The sequence below is a fragment of the Marmota monax genome, unplaced genomic scaffold, assembly GCF_021218885.2.
Source record: "Marmota monax isolate L192 unplaced genomic scaffold, Marmota_monax_Labrador192_F-V1.1 WCK01_AAM20220418_F8-fsc00006, whole genome shotgun sequence".
In the NCBI taxonomy this organism is placed as follows: domain Eukaryota; kingdom Metazoa; phylum Chordata; class Mammalia; order Rodentia; family Sciuridae; genus Marmota; species Marmota monax.
Window position 1 is genome coordinate 3,387,553 of NW_026693712.1, and position 25,958 is coordinate 3,413,510.

The window sequence follows — 25,958 nt, forward strand, 5'->3', positions numbered from 1 at the left end:
AGTGTGTGTGTACACACACAACCTACCTCCTAAATTACAAATATCAGAAAGTGCTATTTATTCTTCCAGATTCAATAGCAGTTAGAGATTATGCTATTAAACAGCATGAGAAGAATGAGTCCATTGAAAGAGCCAAGAAATGACAGTTTCAAGAGGCATGTATATATTCAAGAGTGGAAAGTGTATCAGGGAGAATGAATCAACTGCAAACTGAAGACAAAGATGCCCAATAAACCTTTTAAGTGGTCTTTGGGTTGTTAGCACAAATCCCAGAAGTATTTGGTCAGCTGACTCCTGTTCCTGTCTCTCACTTCTGCCTTCAGAGATGTGTTGGGCCATGTTGGAATAGTCTGAAAGTCTGAGGATAAAGACTGAGAATTGTGTTAATGCCCCAGTGACTATCCAGTGGACACTCTGGAATTCATATTATACCTGTGAGAAACTGAAGTGGATTTATTAAATACACCTGGTCGACATTAGGTAATTAAGATAGGTTAGGCTACATAATGCTGGTTCAGGTAAGTTCCTGAGAATTCTAATGTGACTCTTCTTCATTTTTAGACACTATCATGAGACACTGTGCTCCTCATGTAATGGATCCAGACACTGCACTTATCCCTGTGCTGGTGTGCTTCTGATTTTGCCACATATCCCTGAGGCACTGACTTCTATTCTTTAAGACAAATTACCCAAATGGAGTCTGTACCAGGCCTTTTCATCCATTTAAGCCTCTGGCTGCCACTTGTTAATTCAGTGAAAGCCAGGTTATACTGGAGTAAGGAGTAATTTATAGAGATAGAAAGGGAGATACAAGTTGATGGTGATGGGAATTTCTATCTTTTGTTCATTTATTGTTTCTTGCAGCCAAGTAAATTCCCCACTGAGATACCATTGGTTTACTTGATTAATAAGTTGTTTTTTTTTTTAACTTTCTGCCCACATTCTCATCTTGTATTTCTCTGGCACTTAGTTTGCCAAAGTCTCCCCAACTAACATTCTCAAAACATCTTTTCCTAAGTCCTTGTCCATATTCACTATCAGCTGTTTTGAAATTCTGTTGTCCACTGACTGCCTAGTTCTTCTTTACAAGTAACCATTCCCATTCCCCTTAAATCCACTGAATCCACAAGAGGGTGGTTAAATTAACTCACCTTCATATCATCATCGGGAACTCCCATCCATATTTCATCACAGCAAAAGGTACTGAATATCAGTGCTGCCACAACCCCACCCAGAGTCTTGTTCAAATCGTATCCTATGACCAATTCTCCTCCATTTAGTCACTCAGAAATCCTTATTGAAACCACATGTTGCATACACATGTTTTGAGCAGGGGAGAAAACATAATCCCTAAGTGTGTATGCTCCAAAATTAGAATACACACATTCAAATTCTGTGACTTCAGAGAGTTTAATAGACTCTGCACATATCAATCCTTTCATCGGTAATGGGGATAATAACGTCAAATATATTTCTTAGGAGTTTGTGAGTTCATTAATGTAAATGTACTTAGTACAGTGCATCGTTCATCATAAGACCTAAGTACACATTATTCACGGATCATAACATTTACAAAGTTGTTTAACCAATACCTCTGCAATCAGGAACTTACAACTAGGCAGGTGGCTAAGAATTCTTACTGAAAACTACAATTCATGACAGATAGTTGTTCCAGTAAAAGGAAAGTTAAGGCAAAGAAAATAAATTTCTAGCTTTCATGATAAAGACCTCCTGGAAAGGTAGAGTTTTACTGTAGTCTTGAAACTAAGGTGGGAATTTTTTCTCTTTGCTTTTATGAATGCAGTTTTCTTTGTCTTCCATTGAAGGAAATCCTCCCAACCACATTAGCCCCCTTTACTCAGAATGCCATTCTAAATGCTTTGAAGATAGAGAGTTTCTATGGGCCAATGGAGTTATCCATGAAGACTGGATGCAGAGTGCTAAAGTGCAGCTGCATCATCTGGTCTGGCTGTTTCTTGGGCCCTTGGGTGCAGCCAGCTGTATGGAGCCTTCAGAATAAGGCTCTTTTTTTTGGAGGGGGAGGGGCATACCAGGGATTTAATTCAGGGGCACTCAACCACTGAGCCACATCCCCAGCCCTATTTTACATTTTATTTAAATACAGGGTCTCACTGAGTTGCTTAGTGCCTTGCTTTTGCTGAAGCTGGCTATGAACTCTCAGTCCTCCTGTCTCAGCCTCCTGAGAAACTGGGATTAAAGGTATGCACCACCACACACAGCCAAGGCTCTTTAATTTTCTTCCAGTCATATTCTTGTAGACCATGAAGTCCTATTTGATGATAAGAATGTGCTAGCTTTGGCATGAAACATACCAAGGAATGGGGCAGGGAACAACTGAGTTGCCATATAAACTTTTCAAGTATAGGTGACCAGGAGCTGGGCAGAGGAAGAGTCTGGGCCATGCTATTCCAGCTGAGAAAAGCAACCCAAAAAGTCTGGATCCACAGGTACTCTCTCCATCAGACATGACACTGTGGCTCAGGGGGCATGTAACAAGAAGTCCTTGGCAGATAGTGGTTTTTGAGACAAGGAAATCTTTCTGTGCTGTGCTTGAGCGTCATGGCTTCATGTTACTGCTCTGCCATTTCAGTGCATTGCTTTAGTCAGGGAGCATGCGAGATCAGGCCCACTCCAAGATTCATTACAGGTTCCATTTATTTTCTGGTATCCTGTACATATAAGATATACATATGTCATATATGAATGAATTTTAAAACATATGCTTCAGTTAAGGCAATGATATAGTGACCTTCCATGACCCATTGTCCAGTTTCTACATTTATAATCAATTACGGATATAAACACCTTTAAATGCTATTTTAAAAATGTCACTCAGAACACAGTATCCTGTTAGGATAAAACTACTTGCTCTATATTTACATGAATAAATGCCCTTGTGATCTTTCATAGAACAAGAAACATTTGTCTTATGATGGTTTTCTCCTTTCGATATTACCTACAATCAGGTAGCAACTCTTCCTAGAGATGGAAAGCACACACACAAAGACACACAGGCATTAACATTATATCTCTGGCATGCACCATTTGGTAAGATCCTGGTTGTTGTATCATTCCTTTTGGTTAACCATACAGTTTTTCATCTATCTAAAGAGGTAGATATCTATGGGTCTATTTAAACTGAATATCCCTAACCTCTGCCATCATGTTGCTGTCCCTGTCTCTCTATCCATGCTGTTGTCTGATCTAGAAATGAGAAACAGTGCTTTGGTCCACGTCAGAGCTGCAGGGCCCACAGATGAACTGTGAATCTGTTCCTTGTGGCCCTCACCTTCCCTCTGCTATTTTCCCTGTTCCTCTTTCACTTATCTCCTTGTGTTAGTTAAGTCCAAATCTCTCACTCCAACAAGATTGAAAGCAGGGGTCATGACCTGTTCATCAACTAATGGCCTAAAATAAAATGCACATATGCAGCAGCTAATCTCTGTCCTAAAAAGGCATTTTAATGACTCACAATCTCCGCCCCACACCCCTAGAGCAAGAGGATTATTTTAGTCAGCTTTTTAGTTGCTGTGACCAAAAGGCCTGACAAGAACAATTAGAAGAGGAAAAGTTTGTCATTCAGAGTTTCAGAGGTCTCAGTCCGTAGACTGCCAACTCCATTGCTGTGCACCTAAAATGACTCAATATATCATGGCCAGAGGGTGTGGAGGAGGAAAGCAGCTCAGGAAGCAGAGAGAGATCTCTGCTCACCAAATATATATATCCCAAAGGCTCACTCCCAATGATCCACCTCCTCTAGCCACACCTTACCTACCTACAGTTACCACCCAGTTAACTCATATCAGTGGATTAAGTCACTGATTAGGTTGAAGCTCTCAAAACGCAATCATTTCACTTCTGCATGTTCTTGCATTGTCTCACACAGGAGCTTTCAGAAGATGCCTCCTATTGAAACCATGAGGAAAACCTCTGCAGACATGCTGCTCTTACATACAAACTCAACCTCATTAAGATCCTCTGCCAAAACCCCGCCTTCCCTTTCTCACAGGTGAAATCACCTGCATTATTTACTTCTCTGACAGTTGGTGATCAACTAAGCCCTCCCAGTTCCTGGACTGAAACATGCCCCTTTCTCTGTGCTTTGTAAATTTTATTCCCTCTCTCATTTTCTCTACTAACAGTCTCACCCCTTCCCAATGCCTGTGTGGAAAGGAGAAACCGCTCACCAGCCCGCCATTCTCTGCCCAGGGGTGCCTTAGGCCTCTAGTTCCTCAGCTCCTGTTCCTAATTTTTCAGTAACAACTTCATTGGTGGTTTCCCCTTTCCTGCCTGGGTGATTGTTGTTTACAATGGTCCTCAGACCAAGGAGGACTGTTGCTTTTTCATCACATCAACTACACATAGTGCAGAGTTCTTCATCAGGAATGGAATTTGTCATTGATTCATATTTAGCTATGAAGTTGTTGTTTTATGTTATGACAGCGACTTTTCCCACACAAGGAGTATAACTTCCTGAGCTGCAAATTGCTGTTAACCACGCAGCACATTAATATATCCCCAAATCCATTTTCCTCCATGTTCCGTACCCCTTAGATGCATGAAAGAAATTTGTCTTTTAGGCCTCCATTTCAATTGCAATATACCAGAAAGTGCTGGATGAAAGCAGAAACAAAAATCTGTCCATAAGGGTGCTTCATGAAATAAAAATGTCTGCCCTTTCTTTATCCAAAAAAAAAAAAAAAAGGAAAAAAGAAAAATACTCTGTGCTGGCAAGGGGCGAGTTCAGGCATCTAATGGATCTTTGTGTCAGCTGTCATTTGTTTCCAGCGAGTGCTACATACCCTTTACTGTAGATGAATACGCTTCATGTCTACAGAAAGACCCAGGGTGGCTCCGGGTGGGTTGTAGGCATTTCAAAGTCATTCTTCTTCCACATCTCTCTGCCTGTGTTGTTCAAGTGCCTATTTTCAATTTGCAGTTGTGCTGGGAAAACGTTTTGATTCTTGATTTAGAATGTGCACTCCCAGAAGGTTCCAAGAGGGTTTCAGACAGTGAGATAAAGCCTGTCTCTTTATGCTTCTTTTGCAGCATGTGCTCTGTGGCAATAATACATACCCCACACTGTGCTTAAATCCCTGGTTTTATGAAAGTCAGCCCAATTCCTGTTTGGCGGGTCTTTTGACATGCAAGTACCCTCCCCAAGGAAGAAAGCCAGTTGCAGCACTTTCTCTCATCTTCTCTTTGTTTCCCGCACTACATGATTCTTGAAGATTGTAGTGTGAAAGGCGCAGGAGAAACCAAAATGGCAATGAAAAAGTCAGCTGTAAACAGTGTACCTGACACTGCTGACTACAGCAAAAAGACCCTTTTTTATGACAATAACGAGGCTCAGGTTCTGTGCAAGGGTGAAACATACACACAGGCACCGACCAGCTGAGTCCCAAATTACCTCAGCCAACCAGGGCCCATGAACTCTTTTTCCCAGGTAATATGATCTGCAAATAAATCAAGTCCAAGAAAGCTGAGTGAAAGTTCAAATACACTGTAGGTTAAGGCTGTTAAGCCAAGAACACACAATCAGACTCTGTCTGTAGCCAGAGGGGTTTGATCTCACCTCAGAAACAGCCTTCCATCTGACAAAATACTAAAAAGGCTTCCAAAACTTGTCCTGCTGTTGCCAAAATGTATCTTTCATCTTGTTAGCGAATCGCTGTAAACTTGTTGGAGAGGAGGGTCTATATTTATGCAGAATGTTGTCATCTAGATGCTGGTATTTGCTAGATTTTATTTCATAACATTTTTTTTTTGCCCCATTCAATCTAGCTGGATTGAATTTGAAAATCGAGCTTCGTTTTTGGTGGTGGTGGGAGGTGGGGGGGGGGTAGAGCATCAAATCAAAATCTAATGAAGTTTCTAATGATCAAATAAATAATCACTTGACATTTATTGCCATGCTTGGCAATCTGCAGAAATGGAATAGAGTAGATATGCCTAAAGCCCCATTTCCCGTAGATTTACATTATGTTACCACACAGAATTAAGCTGACATAAGCTCTTTAAGACCCACTAAAGCAGCAGATTTTACACAACTTGTTTAGGTTTTTTTTTTTTTTTTTCTTTCTCCGTGATCCCATATTCCCTGAATAACTCTTTCTATCCATTTTCTATTCCTTGTTCTTCTGAGAGGCCTGCTGGAGCCTTTCCTTCATGTCATTTCAGGCTATAACCCTGCAGTTTGAGTTTATCTTAGCTGTAAAATGCAACAGTAATTTATATGCCCCCATACTCCTGCCTCCTCTGAGGCCCTGGCTGCCAGCTGTCTACCCAGCAGTTTAAAGAAAGAGCTGTAATGAGCGAGAGTGCAGCAGGGGAGGGGCGGCGCCACATCACAGGCCTTTCTTTCCGCTTCCTCAGTGAGCACTGGATCCACATAAATGGCATTTTCTGGCACTGACTGACAGCAGCAGAACGTCCTTCCTCCACTCCCTCCCCCACCTCACACCAGTCTGATGGGGACAGGTTTCCTTGTTTCTTCCTTTTTTTTTTTTTTTTTTTTTTTTTTTTTTTTTTTTTTTTTAATTTTTTATTGTGGGTTGTTCAAAACATTACAAATTTCTTGACATATCATATTCCACACTTTGATTCTAGTGGGTTATGAACTCCCACCTTCACCCCATACACAGATTGCAGATTCACATCAGTTACACATCCATTGATTTACAAATTGCCATACTAGTGTCTGTTGTGCTCCGCTGCCTTTCCCATCATCCACCCTCCCCCCTCCCCACCTCTCCCCTCCCCTCCCCTCCTCTCTCTCTACCCCCTCCACTGTATAACCCTGAGGGTCTCCTTCCATTACCGTGCAATTTCCCTTCTCTCTCCCTTTCCCTCCCACCTCTCATCCCTGTTAAATGTTAATCTTCTTCTCCTGTTCTTCGTCCCTACTCTGTTCTTAGTTACTTTCCTTATATCAAAGAAGACATTTGGCATTTGTTTTTTAGGGATTGGCTAGCTTCACTTAGCATAATCTGCTCTAATGCCATCCATTTAGTGAAGGAGAACAGAGTGAAAAGATGAGACGATGCCTGGGGCAGCCGTAATGCGAGATGCGTGTGGGGTGTAAGTTAGGAGTGCAAACCTCGCCCCTGTGCATGGAGCATGTGCTCTTGGAGCTGCAAGACAAAGCTTCCCAGAAGCTTGATGCACTCCACACTGGAGATTTTTTTTTTTAAGCTGGGCTATAGAGGTGATATTTTTTGATGCAATTCGGTTGAGGTTTTCTTTTCTTAAAAAAAAAAAAAATATATATATATATATATATATATATATATATATATATATATATATATATTCCAATAGTAGGCTTATATGCCTCAGATGTTTTTTTTCAAAAATAGGACAAAGTCATTTTTGTCTCGCCTCCAAAATCTATTCCCCTGGCACTCTCTTTCTTTCCAATGTTTTCTGGGTAAAATATGCCCCCTTTCATGCACAGTAACGCACACAAATTCAAGGAGCACAATTCTGCACAAAGCAGCCACAGAGGAGTTTTTCCCTTACATTACTAAAATCATATGGCTGTCTTTTTCCAGTTCTTTGAAAAAAAAAAAAAAACTCCAACTTAACGAAAGGGGAGAAAAGGTTTAAACTCTGTATCTACATTCAGCATTAAGACTGTCACCGTGTAAGAGATAGAGATACCCACTGGCAAAGAACCTGGTTTCTCTTCTGTGATATTTCTGAATTTGTGTTGACTATTAACATCTCCAAAGAGATCTTGTCACGTTAGGATTCATATCTCCCTTTAGCTTTGTGTAATCTTGATTTTTCTCCAAAGCTGGTATATCTCAGCAGACACTGGCAGAGCGAGGAGCCCTGTTGAAGGGGGCTAAGCTTTAGCTCAGTGGATGCAACAGTTAACTCTTGCTAGTGCCAGTCTTTCCTTGATTCAGCCACCACAGAAATGCCTTCTTAAAATAGTTATTCTTTCCTGATCAAGACTGATGACCACAATTATTGAGGAATGATTTACCAGTCTGATAAAGACTTCAAATGAGCGTGTGTGGTGTATGTGTGTGTGTGTGTGTGTGTGTGAGAGAGAGAGAGAGAGAGAGAGAGAGAGAGAGAGAGAGAAATATCACCTGTGTGTCATCATTTATTCTTCCATTGCTGAAAAAAAACATAGGAAAGGTTCTCATGTTTAGGAAATGTACATTTCCCTAGGGTTTCACAGCCAGGCTGGGAGTACTAGCTTCATTCTGACTGTTCAACATAATAGCATTGTGATGGTTCATTATGACTGTAGTTTTGGGGGGGTGGAAAATAAAACAGGAGAAAGCTAAGTGGAGTGCATTCTACTTCTCTATTAATCCTTCAAGACTTCCTGCAGAAGATCATTTGGCTTCTCTCTAGCCTTTCTCTTTACCCTACCCCACCCCCACCCATGGTACTGAATTTATGAAGAAGGAAAGCAGATTAGAAAGATTCAAGGATATTTGTTGTTTTCTAAAGCCATAACACACAGGCATTTTACTATTGAGGAATTTTGAATATAAGTATACTTACTGGTTGTGAGGTCTTTGAAGCACAAAGATCCATAAAGCTACCTCCACTCTAAGAAGTTCTCTGAGAAATAAATATTTGGCAAGCCCAAATCTACTTACATATCATCCTGTTAACATAGCAGTATCCCAGAACCAAAGCAACATGAAATAACAGTATTCAGGCGAAGTGCAGCACTGGGGAAAGACAGGAAGGTTGAATTCACCACCTTTAGGGAAAAGTCTCCGTATAAACCATAAATTATAGAACAATCACACCTTCTACTTCTTTGGTGTTGGTAGGGGTTAGTCAAGTAAGAAGATAACAGGTGGGAAACCCTTTCTCATTTAAACTGAAGAAGCATATAAATCATTAAAATTTATGTATGTGATGATATATTACAAAGCACTTTTAAAAATGGGGTGTTCTAAAATCTGAAATTGATGTTTGATCTTTTCAAGTCAGCATTTGCTTTTTGATAATATTTAAACATAGATGATTTATGTGAAAATAATTACCTTTATACGGAAGTACTGCTGCTTTGCAGTATGTTAAAAAAGTTTAGTCCACTCATATACAAGACTTGGATACATTAAAAATTTAAACAAACCCAAAGAAAATCCTCAGTTCCCACTAAAGATGTCAATTAGCATGATCACTGCCTTCTAACAGGAGCATTTCATGATAAGACTTGAAATGAAAAAGAGAAAAATGATGCAAAATAAAAGAAATGATCTAAAAGAGATGTCAGCAATTGATTCCATGGGAGGGTGACGAACAGAATGCACACACATTTGACGTTTCCAAGGCAGGCTCTCTCTTTTGGTTCTGACCTGGATCCCTGGAGAAATGGAGCAGATGAATCAAAGTAAATGGCACCAACCCTAGAAAATAATGCATCAAGAATAAGGTTATAGAGGCTGGGAAATAATCAAGATGACTCATTTGTATCTCTCTCATGGTTTAGCATTATTTGTGCAGCAGTTTGAGGTTCCATTGAAAAGAATCTCCACAGAAATGTATAGCGTGCTCTGAGCCACGTTTATGCCCTTTCCCAATCAGAAATTTGTCATTTAGATTAAATCACTTTACCACAGTCTCATTACATTTAGTAATGAATTATCCACTGCAGTTTCTGGCAGAGTAAATGCTGGCATCTAGACCCAACTTTCACATCACTGGGGCTATTATCACCTGCCCCAACCCCAAATCACTAAGTACTAATTTGATCTGACAATGTGATATTCATTACATGCTCCTTGTAAAAATTCTCCAATTTTAGTTTGTTTTCTTTTACACTGAATGCATAGTTTGGAATGTACACACACACACATCCCATACACACACAGCCTGACTGAAAGTGTTCTGCGAAATGGAAATTTCATTTTGCACCTGAGTGAACTGCACAGCCTCATGGACCAAATGATTTTCCACTGTACAGAAATGTGGCAGGTAATAAAGCTGTCTTTGTAGTAAACTGAAAACTCACTATGTAAAAAGTACTAATTTGGTGACTATGTTAAACACACTTTTATATAAAATAGTTCCGGCCCTGAAGGAGCTTGTAACGAGTGAAGAGGGAAAAAAAGCTTACAAAACTTGGAAAATCGCCAGCCAAAGTCAGCAATAAGTGCCAAGTGAGTGGTGTAAGAGAACGAGGGCTCTCAAATTTCAGAGGAGGGGAGCATTGTTTTGGATGGGGGTAGCCTGGGAGCCATTTGTATAGTAGTTATGAGTTTAAAGTCGGAGCACAGAAAGGTCTAGATATATAAGAATGGGAAGGGAATGCCAGGCAGGAGACAGAGGGATATGTAAGATATAGAGAATGTTACAGATGAAAACAGATGTGAACACGTGAGGAAACAGACTGTGTGTTGAAGTAAATGAGTGGACAAAGATGACTAAGGTCTACAGGTATACAGCACTCTCTTCTTTGTTGAAGATACCAATGTGATTAGGCCTCCAACATCCCAAGATCCTTAGTGACAGAAGCCCATCTATTGTGCAGCATGATATAACCCAACAGGAAGAGCCCTGCCATCAGACAGTTCCAGGCTCCATCTTGGCTTTCTTCATGATAAGAGCATACACATAATTTATTACCATTCTTGAATCTCAAATTCCTCCTTTTTAGCATTGGCATAATGATGCCTTTTCTTTAAGTCTGCTATAGAAAATACATGAGGGAATGTGTTTAAAGGAAAAGTCTCATATGCTCATCGTTCTATAAACCTTAGCTGTTCTTACAACTCATTGTGTCCCACAAAAATAATATGCAAGCAATATAAGAACCAAGTAAGTTCAGCTCAAATCCACTGATGGCCTACTATGTCCCAGGCACCATGCTAGGCCAGCTAGAGTTCAGCCCCCAGAGCCCTGCTGAAAGGGGCAACATGAAAAGGCAGTCTCCAAGAGCAGTGAGAGCCTGGGTTCCAGATTGTAACCCTGGACAACTGGACAAATGAAATCATTTCCCTGATTTCAAAAATAATAATGCCTACTACCTAAAGTTCTTGTGAGAAAGGTATGATAAAATTCATAAACACATGTAGTAAGTGCTCAAAAAATGTTAGTATTATTAAAAATGCCCCATGAACCAAAATTACTCCCTAATGTCTCTTTCCTTCTTTGTGAGTAGAACCAACTGGTGTCCATCTAGCTTTTCTCTTTGGAATGAATAGGATTGGGGGTTAGAAAGAATTATATTAATAGTAAAAAAAATTTAACAAGAGCAGCTAACATATTAAAGAACATAGTGTGTGCCAGCAACTATTATGAATGCCTCACAAGTATGAATTTATAGTAATAGGTACATGATTCTAGTAAAGCATTTATACAGATTAACATTCTAACAAATTGTGGTATGGTATGTCATTCAAAACAATTTTAATCCCAAATAATTCTGTCATAGGAAAGATTTTTCAGCAGTCTTGAGAGAGGGCAAGAAAATAAGAAGGAGAATTAACTTATTTTATTAGATTGGTTTTTATCTATTTATTCTATGCCTCCTGGGGAGAAAAAAGACAGTCATACTTGCCAGAGATACATGAACACATTAAAACTGTATAATTTGGTCAATATCATTCCATAGAATTTCCTCTTTCCCTTCCTTCCTTTCTTTTCCTGGTCTGTTTCCTCTACTCTGCTGTTCTCTCTTCTATTTTTATGAAATCTCTCCCTGCCATTTTTTTCTTTTTCCTCTCTAGCTTCCACATTTGAGAAAAAATATGTGACCATTGACCTTCTAAGTTTTGACTTATTTCACTTAAAACAATGCTGCCAAGTTCCATCATTTTCCTACAAACAACATAATTTTGTTCCTGATGGCAGATAAAACTCCATTTTGTACATGTACCACATTTTCTTTATCAATTCATCCATTGGTGGACTGCTAGGCTGTTTTCATAATTTGGCTAATTGTGGATTAAACTGCTATAAATATGGGTATTCATGTCTCTATAGTAGAATGACTTTAATTTTTTAAATCTTTTTCATTATTGGGTTTATTTTTTGTTTATTTTTAATTGATTTTTAAAAATAAATGACTGTGGAATGAATTATAATTCTTATTACATATATATACCACAACTTTTCATATCTCTGTTTGTATGTAAAGTATTTTGACACCCAATTCATGTCTTCATACATGAACTTTGGATAATGATGTCTATCACATTCCACCATTCTTGCTAATCCCCTGCCCTTTCCTTTCCCTCTCACCCCTCTTCCCTATCTAGAATTCATCTATTCGTCCTATGCTCCCCCTCCCTATCCCACTATGAGTCAGCCTCCTTATATCAGAGAAAACATTCCTCTCATTTGTTTTTTGGGATTGGCTAACTTCACTTAGCATTATCTTCTCAATACCATCCATTTACCTGCAAATGCCACGATTTTATTCTTTTCTGAGTAAAATTCCATTGTGTATATATGCTACATTTTTTTATCCATTCATCCACTGAAGGGCATCTAGGTTGGCTCCACAGTTTAGCTACTGTGAATTGTGCTGCTATAAACATTGATGTGGCTGTGTCCCTGTAGTATGCTATTTTTAAGTCTTTTGGGTATAGACTGAGGAAAGGGATAGCTGGGTCAAATGATGGTTCCATTCCCAGCTTTCAAAGGAATCTCCATACTGCTTTCCATATTGGCTGCACCAATTTGCAGTCCCAACAGCAATGTATGAGTGTACCTTTTTCCCCACATCCTTGCCAACACTTATTGTTGTTTGTCTTCATAATAGCTGCCATTCTGACTGGAGTGAGATGAGCAATAGTAACAAACACAGCATGATATTGGCACCAAAACAGACTGGTAGACCAATGGTACAGAATGGAGGACACAGAGACTAACCCACAAAATTACAATTATATTAGACAAAGGTGCCAAAAACATGCACTGAAGAATAGATAGTATCTTCAACAAATGGTGCTAGGAAAACTGGAAATCTATACGCAACAAAGTGAAATTAAACCCCTATCTCTCACCATGCACAAAACTTAACTCAAATGGATCAAGGACATAGGAATTAAACCAGAGACTCTGTGTCTAATAGAAGAAAAAGTAGGCCCTAATCTTCATCATGTGGGATTAGGCCCCAATTTCCTTAATAAGACTCCTAGAGCACAAGAATTAAAACCAAGAATCAATAAATGGGATGGAATCAAACTAAAAAGTTCCTCTCAGCAAAAGAAACAATCTGTGAGGTTAATAGAGAGCCTACATCCTGGGAGCAAATTTTTACCCCTCACACATCAGATAGAGCACTGACCGCTAGGATACATAAAGAACTCAAAAAGCTAGGCACCAAAAACCCCCAAATAATCCAATCAACAAATGACCAAGGACCTGAACAGACACTTCTCATAAGAAGATATACAATCAATCAACAAATATATGAAAAAATGTTCATCATCTCTAGCAATTAGAGAAATGCAAATCAAAACTACTCTAAGAATGACTTTAATTCTTTAGGATAAATACCAATGATCATATCATGGTTCCATCCCTAGCCTTTTGAAAAAAAAAAACAGATATTGATTTCCAAAATGGTTGTACTAATTTACAATCCCACCAAAAAGTAAAATTGTCCCCTTTTCCCACATCCTTTCCAGCATTTATTGTTGTTTGTATTCATGATTACTGCCATTCAAATTGGAGTGAGATGAAATCTCGGGACAGTTTTGATTTGCATTTTCCTACTTGCCATATATATTAAACACTTTTTCATTTATTTGTTGGCCATTTGTACTTTTTCTTTCTAGAAGTGTCTGTTTATTTCATTTTCTTTATACACTCTAGATATTCATAGGACCTCAAATAATATCAACCAACAAATATTATGAAGTTAAAAACAAATGAACAGTAAATATATCTTTAATAGTTCTTTTACAAATACAGAGAGCTTTAAAAGTAAAGGGCCAATTTATTTGGCAAAATGACAAATTTTGGTGTTGGCTTACCCTAAATCACAAAAGCCTATTTTATGATAATTATGGGACTGGAAGCATAACCCTAATTCAACACTTACCTCATTCTAGAGTGGCTTTTGGAAAATAATTCAGTGAATGATCTAAGTTGTACGGGCCCCAACACATTCTGTGTTTAACCAGTTATTCCTGGCAGCAAAGAAATGTGGTCTCTGCCCTCAGCAGGGAATTTTCTTTGTTGGCGAGAAGTTAGATCTCAGGGTCCAAATCAGAGATAAATCAATAAAAATCTCTACACTAGGATTTAGTTGTCAGAAGAAAATGTAGAGAAAAATGAGGTTGGGGATTTTATTTCTTTTTACAATTTACTTTAGCATTTCCTAGGCTGTTTTTTGGCTTTTCTCCTTTTTCCTATTTTCCCAAATTTCCATGTTCAATATGCCCAAACTCTCTCTGATTTCATTAGTCTCTGCTTCATCATATTATTCAAAGTGCTGTTTTCTCCTCTCACTTTCTAGATTCTCAGAACCGTTCTGTGACCTAATGAATATGCATGTATGAGAGAGATTATTTACACATATATGTATAGATTTGCAATTAAGATAATTTCAAGTGGAAGCTAGGACAGGGGTAACCACAGACAGTGAGGTCAAAGTTATGATATCCATAAGCCATTGTCTATTGATGAGGAACCAGAGACTGGTGGGGTGCTCTTGGCCTTAAGTCATCTGGGGCTCATTGTAAAGCTAAGACCTGGCCGTTGGCTTCTTGACTCTAAAGACCTGCCAGCTATACAATGCTACAGAGTCTTTTTAAAACTGTGAGAAGAACTAATATAAAAGCTCAAGATGGCTTTTCAATGTGGTACCTCCTCCAACCCCAATACACAAGTGTCAGGGATGTCTAGGTACATGAGTTTACAAAGTTCGAAGCTTAGAAGAAAAACAAAGCCAAGAAGCAAAAATTTAGAAGAGAGTCAGATTATGTTACCCAAGACACTTACCCTTCAAGTTCAAGAAGTGAAGTCAGGCAACACAGAGGAACCGCTTGGTTTAAAATCCCTCTGCATTCCTTTAATCCCTTAGGCCAGTTAAAGGGAAATGATCTGACTGTTCTGCATCTGTTAGTGATTGAAGGCAAATGGGAAGCATGGCATGAGTTCCCACTGGAGAAATACGTGGTGCGTATGGTTATGATGAAAGTCAACACCACAGATCCCAGCCGACCAGATCTGACTAATAAACACAGGGACAATTCAAGCATAGAGGGAACTGATGCTTCAACAGACACAGGAGGAGGTACCAAAAACGTGCCAAGAAGAAAACATGAAAATAACTCATTAAGAAATATGCATGTATGTTACTTCTTATATTAGCCTCCATAGTTAGTCTGCTATAATGTAGAGAGTTATATTTACAGCAAGATTCTCTTGAGAACCTCTACCTTTTCCCTGCTTAGTTCTCTAAGCAGTCTTCCATGGACATATATATGATGACATAATAGAAGTCTGGTTATCCAGGATAACTTTAGAGGTATTTAAACCAACATTACTGGCATGTAGCATTGGTGAGATTCCCACGTGGCTTGTAATGGGCTGTGATTAAGCAAAAATAAAATTTGTGTTAACCAAAGGGTGGTATTCATAACAAAAGGAGGTAAAAGTAAGGCCAGGCTACTTGGCACTTACTCTGCTAGATCAATCCATAAATTACTGCAAGCTCAGTGTTTACTCCTGTCAGTGTGCCCATTTAAACGCACTTGTTCTCCTCCTCTGTGAGCTAAAAAGTGCAGCTCACAAAAGACAAGCACAGCACGTGGCCCGGGCAGCAGTGGTATTAGCTGTGGTCCAGGAGGATCTCTCAGATCCAAGGGCTGAGTGGGAATCTTCATCCTTAGCCAAATACGTCCTTACCAAGAAATTTCTGGGACTGGACTCAAATACAGCTCAGACTTAGGTTTGCCAGAGTAGATGGAAAGAGCACGAATAGAGACAAGGAGAGGAGAGAAGGGGTGGGGGAAGGAAAAGGGTATAGGGATAAGAGAAGGAGAGAGAACTTTAAGGAAGACCAGGCTTAATTTAAAAAGAATAGAAACATAGGTTATCCTTTTGAAATCTCCTCTTGCTTGGCAAAAATCATAGATTAGCTTAAAATTTACTTTGGTGTCTTCTCATTCACATTTCTTTCTAAACCACCAAGTATCCAGTATATTTATACTGCTTTCTCATTCAATGATAGGATCATTCTAATCTTAACTCTGATAGTCTATTGTTATTGTTATTACTTTATGACTAACTCTAAGAAACCTTTTCTGTTTTGTTAAAAAAGAATTCAACTCCTCTTTAATTTTGAACCTAGAAACAGTCAAGAAGTGACTTTTCTTGTACCCTACCATCACCAGGTTATGTTTTAGATTTTTAAATGAATATTGTGAAAATTACTTTGGTTTCTAGAAAAAAATTGCTTGTGTTCTAAGTAAAGCCAAGACAATGATAAATATTGAGTATTAGTTATTTCAAAATAAAGCTTTCAAAATGAACAAAGTAGATCAACCTTAAGTGCAGAATGCTTTAAGTATTCTGAAACGTTTTGCATTTTTCCCTTAACAATTTGAATAACTGTATCAAGTGAGTGAAGAAAGAGTAATAATAAAAGGATTTGTTGCATTCATGTTCATGTCACATTCAAGAGCCTGTGAAATTGTTTTGCATGGGAATCTAAAATGCTAGACTAGTTCTTGGCATAACTCAAAAGCGAGCACTTACTTATTCACACTTCTTGGTCTGTTCCAAATGTAACAAGAACAGCTTTGGAGACTCTTGCAAGAAAAATATCTGAGAGAAAAAAAATTCTCAACTTAATTCTAGCTCTAGGACTTAGATCTGTTTGTAAATGTCTGAGTCTATTAATCATGTTTTTTTAAAACATGTGAAATAAGAGTTTTATTGTGAAAAAAAAATGTGACATAAAAGATTATCTTGTTTTTTAAGAGAAAGTTCAGCAGAACAATCCCCTTCTTTATTGTCCAAAATTCTTCATGAATATACAGTTTAAAAAACCTAAGTGGCCAGTAAGTACCCAGTCACCATCAGGATATCAGGATGTCTTAAAAGTTTTACTTTTCCTTGGGGCCATTCACCTTGGTCACCTCCAGGAAGTCTGCTTTTCCCTTGAGGTTTAAAGAAATTGTAACACCTTTAAAATTCTCTTTAGCACTATTAAAACAGGCTAGATATTTCTAAAATAGTATATTAAATGTGAAATGTTAAAAATAATTTAGTTCTCAGCAGTAAATAACAATGAATAAATAGTTAATAATAAGAAATATAAATATCTTATTGCCTAAAAGATTGATCACAATGTCCAAAGATGCTGGAAAAAGTGGTTCGCAGGCTTCATGGAGATGGTACTAAGAGGGAAAGAACTTCACCAAACTTAGAAATGATAAGTAAATATCTTAGGCAACCAGAAAGCATGACAAATATCAGGGATAGTGTATTCTTTGGCTTTATCACTGTTAATATATCCCCTTTGACATTCTTAATGCCATCATCTCAATATTTTTGAACTCCAGAGATTTCTATAGTGAAATCATAACTCTGAAATTAATGACACGAGGAAGTGATCAAGTCATGAGAGCAGACATCTTATAAATGGGATTGGTGCCCTTATGAAAGAGAACTCCAGAGACATCCTGCATTCCTTCCACCATGCATAGACATAGTGAGAAGGTTCGTAGCGAGGAATGGGCTCTTCCAGCACTAGACCATCACAATACCCTCATCTTGAACTTTCTAGCTTTTAGAACTATCAAAAATAGAATTTTATTTGCAAGCCATGTAGTTCACAGGAATTTGTTAATAGCAACCCAAACATCTCAACAATAACATTGTCATACTGCCTTACACAACGGTTTTCATCCTCTCTCCCAGAGGCACAATCAAAATCTTCATCAGTTAAGATATGCAGCATTCTTCCTCTGTTTCTCTCATGATATAATATTGATTTGCTCTGACTTGAAACCTAAATTTTGATATTAACATCTCTAGTATATCCTAAATAAAATAAGAGAATGGGAGGTGGGAGAAGAATTACAGCAATACATAGTGATAGATAGTTCATTCTTTGTTTTGTAATTGTTATAAGGTCAGAGCTGGTACTTTCTTCTTCTATGATATCTTCTATACTCCATTTGCTTCCTTTAATAGCATCTCACCTGATTTGGGGTTCTTTGCCTGGTGGAGTTACAAAAAAACCTTCATTTATGAAGGATTCTCCTGTTGTGAATATTCTATAGTCTTCTCTTGAGGATGCCATCTCGGCACCAAGAGGATACCTCTCTCTGCTACTATTGCATGGTAGCAATCCTAGTTCTCCTGATAATTGAGGAAAATATCCTTGACAAGCATAAGAGCCCTCATTTTTGCTGATTTATTCTGTGGCATGTGGTACCTGTAATGGCCAGAGTAGTGTCAACTGCTATTTCAATGATGTTTATGTTCTCTGATGGAAACATTTAGATATTAGGTCCCAATACCTTCAAATCATCAGAGTCAGAGAAGATGAGATGTGGTGTAAACATTTGGGAAACAGGTCCTTATTTATCTTGCGGCTCAAAACCATATTTTGTACCCATGAGAAAAGGTCACAAAATTATTAGCCACTGTTTTATTCTATAGCAAATTCTATAGGACAGATGGCAATCTCACAGTGTATTCCAGTAATTGCAGAAACTAAGATTTGCATAGACCACTTACCTTTCCATAAGGCCAAACACTTTATGTCTAATGATTAATAAGATATTTAATAAGCCCACAAGGGGCGGGGATCATTGGCAGAAGCATGCTAGACAAGAAAAGGGAATATAAGTACAGATACCTATCTATTCCAAAAGAAGGAAAATCAAATATATCCAAATTATCGTCTTAATGATGGCTGACTTTCCTATGGCATGGGTGCTGCAGTCTGGCTGGGCACAAATCACGAGCCACTGAAGCAGGAACAAACTTTATTTCTGAACTCCACCAGCACACTCCACACACGCTCCCCAGGAATTCTCCTGAATGCCACGCGACTCCTCCCGGAACCACACACTGGAAATCCCTCCTCCAGCACTTCCCCAACCAATGCGAACTCTTCAGGAATCCCCGGGAGAGCTCAACTGGAACTCAACAGGAACTCCGCGAGAACTCGCTGGCGTCACCTCTCAACCACTACTTCTGGCAAAAATGCCATGCGTCATCCCGACTCGGCTGTGGCCCTCAACACATGGGACAATATTGGTTCTCAGAATCAGTTGCTAATGCTAGTATACTGGTCTTTATACATAACAGTAATCAGGTTCACCGTGGCAGGGCAAATATATGTTGTCCATAAAAAATTGTATTCCTTCTACTATGGCAATGCTGTTCATAACTCCTTTTTAAAAAGCACTGAGGTGATTTCCTTTACAGAAAAGAAAGCTAACATCTATACAGTAGATCTACCTGAGAATTAAATATCTCCTTTACGGTAGAGCCTATCAAGCTTATGCACAGATGGAAAACCAGTTTTTAAATTCAGAGAAGTTCATCCAGATAATTCTAACTCAATATCTGTCATGAAACAAACCTCCTACTCCCATCCTGCCAGAAATCTTATTCCTTCCACAATTACACATTTAGGAGCTACTTCCATTATCACTAAATATCTGTACCTTCAGATATTTCTTTTACCAAACAAAATGGACAATGAAACATTACCATTTGGAATTAAGAACAGGGCAAGCATTATCCTTTCCAATGTTCTTCAAACGTCATAGCTACAAAGGTCACAATGATCTGTTTCTGGCAGATGTCAGCAGATTGCACAATATTTTATGTTATCTGGGATTGTATTAGTCAGCTTTTTATTACTGTAACCGAAAGGCCTGGCAAGTACAACTTAGAGAAATAAAAGTTTATTTTGGCTACTTCAGAGGTTCTGTCTGTGGTTGGACAACTCCATTGCTCTGAGCCCAAGATGAGGTAAAGCATTGTGGAAGGAGTGTATCACAGAGGAAGACTGCTTGATACATGATAGCCAGGAAACAGAGAGTTTGAGTGCAAGGAGCAAAGAAAAATATGATCCCTAAGAACTCACCCTCAGTGACCTACTTCCTCTAGTTACACCCTACCTGTCTACAATTACCATCAATTAGTCCATTCAAATTGACAGTCTACCAAATGGATTAATCCACTGATTAATTAGGTTACAGCTCTAATAACCTAATCTTTTCACCTATTAATATTCTTGCATTGTCTCACGTGTGAACTTCTAGAGTACACCTCCTATCTAAACTATAACCAGTTCAAATTACATTCCTTCTAGGCCATGGAAACTTCTAATGAAGCCATTGGTATTGATTAAAGTAGAAATGGCAAGGTGAAAGAGCCATCCTCAAATACAGCTCACACTACTCATCTGTGCTTTCAAGCTCCAATAAATGATAAGTATTGCTAGGCTTCTAACAACATCCTGGTAAGTAAAAAATGAACATTGCAAGTGCCTTGGTCTACTGTTGTCCTACAACTAGGCATGCAGTCAACATGTGTGTCCAAGGCAAAACCAGGAATTGTTTCTCAAAAACAGAGTTAGTCGTCAAAGGGCATAGTTGTGTTCCAAAATTACAGGGTCTTCATGTAATTCTCTGATTGTGTCTATCTACCATTTCAGGTAACTTTCTAATCTACTGTCAACATACCTAGCATCACTGAGACACCTGTTCTTAAACTATGGTGGTCTCCATGCTTGCCTTCTAGCCAGGACTAGATGGAAACCATTCTCAGGCTCTGTTAATCTATTAAGTATAAGTTCCTCCCAAACCTCAAAGGGGTCTACCAAGCATTCTTTTTTTTCTTGTGTTTATTAAGACAGGGATGTAAATTATAGCAACTTAACTTTCATTTTAGAGTGCTTATGTTGACATAATTTAGATCTGTAGTATCCACAAAGATCACTGAGATCCCAGAACCCTGTGTTAATGTAATCTGTTTTTTACTCTCTAGCAGTCATGTTGTCTTTCAGGGTTTCTAGAATATGCACTACTTTCTGGATCCTGTAAACATCAGTAAAGCTGTTTCAGCCTTCATACCAAGTTGATAAGGTAAATAGAAATCTATTGGGTAAAAGCAAATGGTTTCTAGGGCACTTTGCTTCTTGACATAGAAAGGAAAAAAAAAAAAGAAGCATTTGCCAGCTCAATTGCAGCATATCAGTTACCATAGTCCATGTTGATCTGCTCACACACTTAATAACAGCCACAATAAAGGTATCATCTAATAAAGACTATAATAACCACTATCACTGTCACAGACTGTTGTGTCTTCTGTATATGCCAACCAAGTGAGTTAAGTGGTCTTACGGGAGAAACACAAACTTCTAATCTATAAGGCAAACATTTCCAACCATCAACCCAGGACATTAATGTTATAATCTATTTATGTCTACTTTTCACAAACTTCAAACTGATAGAAATAATATATCTACTAAGCACTACTTCCCACACATTTTCCAACTTTTTGCTGATAAACACAAATCTCACAAGTGTCTCCATATGCAACCTGTCTCCTCCTGGGTTTGCAATTGGTCCTCTAGAGCATTCTGTGTGATCTGCTTCTGATACAGATCTGAAGGCAGTGAGGACTGGTGGAGGTGGGACTGAGAAGTTCAGTCATCCCCTTCAAAGGCAATGACCACAGATAAGGCCAATTCAAGGGCTTCCAGTATAAAAGTACACCTTAAGCAAAGTGGAAAGAGAGTTAGGATAGGTAGACAAGCAGGGGAATAATTAGAGTTTGAGGGCTTGGGTATTTTAAGTTTTCCAATATTTTCTCATGAGCTTTTATTCCATTATTTAGGTTATACCACATTCCCATTATCCAATCACAAGTAGTATTTTAGAAAGAAAAAAGAGACTCAATTTACCAATTTTATATTCACATTGTATTATTGAAGCCAGGGTAAAATGCAGACAGCAAATGTTAAATGTTAAAACTCAATTTTACTAAATGGAAATGACTCTTTACTCTTGGATTTTTCTAAAGCATCTATATAGCAGACAAAGTCTTCCTTTATCATTCTGTTACATTTATGCAGAAAGTTTAAAAATATTTAAGACCTTCACAATATGGAGGCTAAATGGTCCTAGTGACTTTTGACCTTTGTATGACAAATTAATATAAAAATTCAAACTGTAAGAACTACTTTATGTGGTGGAAGAATACAGAGTAAAATGTCATTGAAAAATTAGGTTTATAGATAAAATTCCAAATTAAATAACCATATTATAATGACAGTAGGCGACTCCAGGGCATGCTTTACTGACTATTAATATATGCCTTTAGCAGTTGAAGGCACCCAAGGCGTGCATTAATAGACGCTAAAACACACCCTGTCATGCTTTAATGCTAAATTAATTAAGCAATAATGTGACCTGTATGAAGGTCTTTCCTGGTCCAGCAATTACTGAATGGAAGAAATAAAGGTATTGTCAGACACCACTTGACCAAACAATATTAGTTTGCATCAATGAACTGAAAAATAATTGTAAAGGATTGTTTTGTTTTGCTCTTTTCCCCCTCAAAATTAGTTTCAATTTAGGAAATCGAAAATTAATTTTTAATAGATTTGTCTTATCAGTACAAAGTATTCTTTTTTCCAGCTTATAAACATAAATGTACACCCGACAATTTTGGTTTCATGTATTTTTAATTTGAGTATTATTAGACTGATCAGCAAATCCTGGAAGTAGACACTCAACAAAAGCAAATTCAAAATACACATACATTTCCCAGAGGAAACAAGTTTTATAGTCCACTGAGTTTCTCCACTGCATTTTCAAATTTTCTCCATTAATTCCTTCCTGTTTGTATCTAATTTTTTAAATGCTGATTTTTCCCAAATTTAACTATGAAATTACTGCTAGTGACAAAAAGCTTTTAAAACATATTAAATGAAAATTGCATTGTAAATATAGATGCCACTATAGAAATTTTAATCATGGGGCTGGGGTTGTGGCTCAGTGGTAGAGCGCTCGCCTAGTACATGTGAGGCACTGGGTTTGATCCTGAGCACCACATAAAAATAAAATAAAGGAATTGTTTCTATATACATCAGAAAATACATTTAGCATATGGTATAGAATATAAAATTCAGCCTTTCTTCCATTTGAACCAAGACTTAACATATTAAGTTATTGAATATAAAATATTTATTAAATCAGTAAAGAAAAAATTTAGAAGATATATAAAGCAAAAGATATATAAAGCAAAACAAGATATATAAAGCAAAAACCTACAGAAAAGATTATTTGATATTAAAATTAAAACAAAGTTCAAGACAAAAGACTCTATGAGCCAAGTTTAAAAACAAATCATAGTCTGGAAAAAAGTTATTCGCAATTCAACTAACTTAGAGCTAGTATTTATGATATATAAACAATTCCTGTGAATCAATATTAAGAATCCAATAGAAAAGCGGAAATTGCACAGAGGTAATTTATAGAAGAAGAAAGCTGGATATGCCAATACTGTTATGAAGACTCACTCATGCTCACTGATTTTCAGTACAAATTAAAATAAGCAAATCCCACTTCATACTTATCTGATTGGCAAAACTGAAAGTGTCTGATTGCTGATGGGAATGTGCCGCTATATAGGAGATAAAATTGGCAATTCCTATTGAATTAAAAATATATAAATCATGGGGCTGGGGTTGTGGCTCAGTGGTAGAGCGCTCGCCTAGTACACGTGAGGCACTGGGTTTGATCCTGAGCACCACATAAAAATAAAATAAAGGAATTGTTTCTACCTACAACATATATATATAATCACAACACTCAGCAACTCCATTCCTTGATATCACCAAAGTGGGAAACTCAACAAACACATGTGTACAATGGATCACGTGTAAGGGGAATCATTTAGTCCATCTTATAAGTGAAAAATTAGGAAAAAAATACACTTGTCTAATTATGGAAGAACAAATGAAAAAACTGCTACTATTCATCAAAGGGAATATCTTGAAATAATTAAAATATATTAGTAAGGAGAAGTTCAAAACATAATACTGAATGAAAAGAGTAATTCATAGAAAGCCATGTGTAAGATGACCAAACTATGAAAAAATTAAAACAATATGTAAGTATTTTAATAACAATATAGAGATATTTTATGTCTGTGTATATGGTAAATGTAAAGAATTATGTTTAGATATAAACACTAAATTTAGAACAGTAGTTATCACTGCCAAGAGAGGGGCCAGAAAAGGAAATGTAGAAATATAGCTGGCAAAAAGATAGCATTTTTTTGATAAAAATTGAAGGAGTACATAATTGTTATAACATTTGGGGATTAAATAAATCAGAAATAGAATTAAAAATCAAACATAGTTAAATGCTATATTAGAAATCTGTGAAAGCATTTTGTGAGATATTTTACATTATAGATATCTTAAATTCAGAGGGCAAATACCATTATCTTGGACTGATGAGTGAGCAATACTTTTGTACAGTTATGTTTACATCCACAGAACCTGGCAAGGTAAATATGGCTACTAAGTAGATGAGTGGGGGAAGACTCTAGATCACATGCATTAATTCATTGAACAATTATTTAGTGAGTATATACTGTGGCCCAAGCAACAATATAGATGCTAAGTATCTAAACAAACAAATCCTTGCCATCATAGAGGTCACATCACGGGTGGAGGAAGAAAATGGGCCTAATAAACACACAAATTAAAAAATAATATTTGCATTAAAAAAAAAGGAAGAGTGAGATAAGAGACCAAAGGTTCCAGCATGGAGCAGTGGAGGTGGAAGGAGGTTTTGGTAGCAAAGAGAGAGTACTCTCATTGAGAAGGTTGTGACTTCTTAGCAAAGACTTTAACATGTGAAGGGGCAAGTTGCACAGGTATGTGGAGGACCAGGCAGCAGGGAAATCCTTACAAAGACCCTGAGGCAGGAAGTGACTGTCATATACAAGAAAAACAAGAAGACCAATGTGGCTGAAGCATAGTGGAATCAAGTTAGAGAAGTAGGAGACTAAGCCAGAAAGAAAGCAGACTCAGAGTGTATAGAGGCTTGCAGTTGGTTAGGATTTTGACCTTTAGATTGGATGGTTTTGAACAGAAGAATGATTGACTTTTATTTAAAAGACATATTGGCTGCTGTGTTACCAAAAAAAAAAAAAAAATACAGAGAGCAAGGGAGAAACAGAGAGATGGGTCAGAAAGCTACTGCAATAATATAGGCAAGAGAACATGGTGGTTCAGGCTAATGGAAAGATAAATTGTAGATATATTTTCAAATTGAAGCCCTGGGATTTCCTAAGAAAATATATCTGTGGAGGGGAAGCAAGAAAGGAGTCAGTGATAACTACAAGATATTTCATCTGAGCAACCCAAATAAGAGAGTAGCAATTTAATGAGTTGTGGTTGAATAGGTAGAGCATATTTGGTAAAAAGGAAAATAACTTTAATATGGAACCAAAAAAAAATCCTTTAAAATGATATCAAGAAGTGGGGGAAAGAAAGAACAGGAGAAGCAAATACAACAGCTCATGTCACCGGGAAGCTAAGAGAAAAAAATCTGTCAAGGAGGCCAATAAATACCACCAAATGCTAATATTGGTCAGAGTGCTGGATTCATCAACATGTAGTCAGAGAAGGACCTTGACATGAACATTTCAAATTAAGGAATGTGGGGGAAAGTTTGATAGGACCAGATTTAAGAGTTAAGTGGAAGAAGAATTGGAGGTCCTGAGCACAGAACAATTTCACAAGGTTTTTTGTTTGTTTGTAAAGACAGTGGAGACACGGAGTGATAAATGAAATCAGAGGTGGATATCTACTCTTAAGTGACCTCCAGCTACTCAAGAGGGATCAAGGGAAAGAGATTTTAAAGAGGAGAGAAATAATGCTTTATGTATTGATAAGAATGATGGGGGAGACAGAAAGAAAAAGGAAGTTGGGGGGAGTAGAGATAAGT